The 3764-nt window shown below is 32.0% G+C and overlaps 1 long non-coding RNA gene across 1 annotated transcript; it reads right to left on the reverse strand.

Moving 5' to 3' along the window:
• Positions 1-2858, reverse strand: LOC136061816 (uncharacterized). Its single transcript, XR_010623679.1, has 3 exons — positions 2699-2858; positions 2463-2539; positions 1-1558 (listed from the first exon to the last, which is right to left on the reverse strand). It is a non-coding gene; the product is annotated as an uncharacterized LOC136061816 (long non-coding RNA).
• Positions 2859-3764: the final 906 nt, after the last annotated feature.

Below are 3764 nucleotides of genomic sequence, written 5' to 3' on the forward strand. Positions count from 1 at the left end.
TGCAAAAAAAGAAATTACAAAACAAAATAAATAGAAAACTCAATTATAAAAGTAACAAGTCTCAAGAATAAAGCAACAGGGCAAGACATGACTATCCACTTCAGTAGCATCAACCAAATACAAGAAAGTACCGTTGAAAGAGGACACTGGGGGTCGGATTTCAGTATATAGTTTACATGTTTCTGAATATTGTGCAGAAGCTTTCATCCTTTCCATGCTTAAATAATCAGTCAAAATAGTAGCCCCTCTATGCCTAGTACAACGGAATTACATTTTTCATCCGAGTGAATTCTAGATAAAATCCATTAAAATCAGAAGCACAATCATACCATTACTATTACGTTAGGCTGAAAGCAAGACTTGGCTCACAAGTTATGATAGGTTGACAAAAAACTAACCTCATGAGTTGCAAGCTGTTGAGTTTGCAAAGGAAAGCTGTAGGACCACAGGCTAAGCTGAAGCATTTGGGAATAAATACAGCAACAAGTGAGAAACAAAAAAGTGCCACCAAATCCGAAAGAAATACAATCACAGAACAATCAAAGCTCTCTTCAGCTTTTCCCTCTCATACGTGTTAATTTGCTCTTAATTTGAGAGCAACTGGAGTGACAGGGGACTATGTGAAACTCTGAGAGACATTAGGAGATATTTGCAATTTACCCTAATATTAAATCAATGTCTATAAAATCATAAAAACCATGTATTTTCTTTCTTCATTTTTTCTTCATAATTAATTTACTCTTATTACCTATCCAAAAAAAAAAAGAGCTCTAGCTCAATTGGCACTTCCTCCCCTTGCAAGTGCCAGGTGGAGGGTGAAGTCATGAGCTCAAGACCCATTGGGTGCGTGTGTAACATACCAATCGAAAAATAAAATAAAGTTTATTTAAGGCAAGGTAACAACGGAGTGGGGGGCTTTAGTTTTAAAGTAAACTAGCTTTTAAACCCGTGCGATTCATGGAAGTTTAATACCTACATGCATTTTCAGGTTCTTGGAAAACATAGTACAGGTATTTTCAACAAATTTTTTTACAAAAAATGACGAAATTTTTGTAACAGTACAAATAAATTTATGTACATGTAAATAATAAGAAACTAAGAAAGTAAATCTATTCAAATAATTTAAGGTTAATATTTGGAGTGAGTCTAAGTTAAAAAAATTTAATTAAATAAGTATGTAGCAAATGCAATTGAATTTATAAATTTTGAAAAATAACACTTTAGTATGAATTTCAAATTGAATATGTGTATAACACTTAGTATGATATCCAAAACACTATGTATGATATCAATAACAATATGCATTGACTTACAAATAGATTTTCTTTTAAACCTATTCTAAACACAACTTAAATGAACGGTAACACCCCTACTGATGGAGAGAAAATATTTCTATTAATTGAAAAAAAAAAAAATCTAGCTAAAGAGAATGGTGTGAATGTCCTTGGAAGTAATTTGGTGGAGAAGCATGACTGTTATCCATTTCATGTTTTTCATCTTAAATTCTTAATACCTCTTCTTCAGCTAAAGAAATTGAACAAATGAACCTAAGTTAAAACTGCAAAACAATCAAAGAAATTTAAAAACATTTGAGTGAGTTACAGCTTATTGCTTTTTTCATATAACTTTCCACAGCTTTAGGGTGCCATCTTTAGAAGCAGCTGCCACAGTAATACCTTCAGCACCTGTATATACAGAACAAGTTTAACATTGATAGTGCTCATTCTTCATTGTTCACCGTTCATTATTATTTCTTTCTATCAGTACACATCAACAACTTTGGCAAAACAACAAACAAACCAATAAAATCAGCTTATCTACACAAAATCCAAAAAACAGCAAAACCGCTGCAAACCAACTAAACCAAGAAAGAGATTACAACTAAACCCTTGCACACAAAAATTCAATGCGGTCAATGGGTTTTTGTGAATCCAATAAAAGGTCAAAATTTATATCAAGATGGGAAAAAGAAAAAAAAAATGAATCAAACGATTACACATCACCTGTCTCAGAGAAATTTCGTCAAACACATGGCATGCAACCCTTTCTTTTAAGTGGCATTTGAAGATTGCTCCTACTGTATCCATGACTATCTCTCTTAGTAATCATCTGTCAATTGCATATGATGACCAGATTTCTCAGCTAAATCACGCTTGTGTTGCAACTTGACTTGATAATCCAATAAAAACCTCAACTTGATAATGAAAATATTAATCAAAGTTGGCGCTAAAGAACCTCTCAGATTTGAATCAAACCAAATAGATACACTACACTTGGCTGAGATTAGTTATTTTTTAATCAGGAATGCAAAATTACGATGCTAAATACTTTGGACCACAAATTTCACAGGAGCTAAACAAAAACTACAACTAATGAAAAGCACAAAAGAAGAAAGATAAAATAAGAGATGGACCTTAGAAAAATACTATGACAGGACCAAAGGCTTGGTGGGAAGGTCTAACCTTGCTTTTGCTGATGACTCTGATTCTTTATTGCTTTCACTGCTACGTAAATCGCAATCCATTCCCCAACATGTCCACTGATATATTTGAAAGCAAAACAAAAATTAACCCGAAAAGCCAATAAAAAGCTCAACTTAATATAAGCCTAATAAAAAAAATAATCATAGATTGGAGAGTAATTTTCCTTAGAATTAGAAAAATGCAGATGATGGAAAATAAAAATAAAAATAAAGTACCAAGCTTTAGAGGCGAAACTTGAGGCAGCAGAGTTTCTTTTAAAAGGAAGGGAAGGGTTTAAGGGTCTGACGGTGGGTAGGCCGGTGGTGACAGCCCTCTGAACACTCTCTCTCTGAACGCTCTCTCTTACAGTAGGAAAAAAAAAAGGACGGGATGAAGAATGAGAGTGAATTTGGCGGTGCCAGGTTTCGGACCGTTTGGTTTATGTTTTTAAATAACAATTTTTAGATTTTAAATAACATTTTACGTATTTTAATACATTTTTTTATTCATATGTATTTTTATAAATATTTTTAAATAATAATTTTTAATTTTTAAACATATGTACCAAATGGGCTATTAGGTTTCGAGAATGAAGTGGCCCGAAAATAAAATTCAAAGTAAAAATTATTGGCTTTTGGTCCTTATATTTTACAATTTTTTTATTTTAATCCCTACATTTTATTTTTATCACTTTTTATTCCTAAACCAATTAACGCCTAACATTTAGGTCATTTTCGTCACCCGACTAACAGAAAAGCTGAGGTGGCTGACGGAGAGAATTAAATTATTTAAAAACATTAAAATGATAATAATAATAATAAATTTTATTTTTGGTATTAAAAAATACCACATGAGCATATAAATTTAAAAAATTAATTTATTTGTTTTAACTAAATAAAAAACAGAATTAAGACCCAAAAATCACAAAAATTAAGAGCTAAAAAGTATCTTGAACAAAATTAAAAAACAAATTTTTTGGAAAATTTTCTTTTTCATTATAATATTCGAAAAAACATGTTTTTTCCACCAATCTTTGGTTGGAAACATGTTCAGACCATCTCTTTCTCCTAATTCCATTTCCAATTACAATTCCTAACTAAAACCAAACAAATCCTTATAAACCAATTTCTCTTCTCCACTTATCAAAAAAAATAAAAAATTCTCTTCTCCTCTCTCTGAGCTATTCCACAGTCCCCATCAAATCTCTACAAACCACTATCTCTACCTCTCGATCTCACTCTCTCGGCAAGGGTGATGATAACCTTGAGCTTCTCCATGACAAGACCATTCTCGAGTCGACGT

Source organism: Quercus suber, unplaced genomic scaffold (assembly GCF_002906115.3).
Source record: "Quercus suber isolate HL8 unplaced genomic scaffold, Cork oak 2.0 scaffold_354, whole genome shotgun sequence".
Classification (NCBI taxonomy): Eukaryota; Viridiplantae; Streptophyta; class Magnoliopsida; order Fagales; family Fagaceae; genus Quercus; species Quercus suber.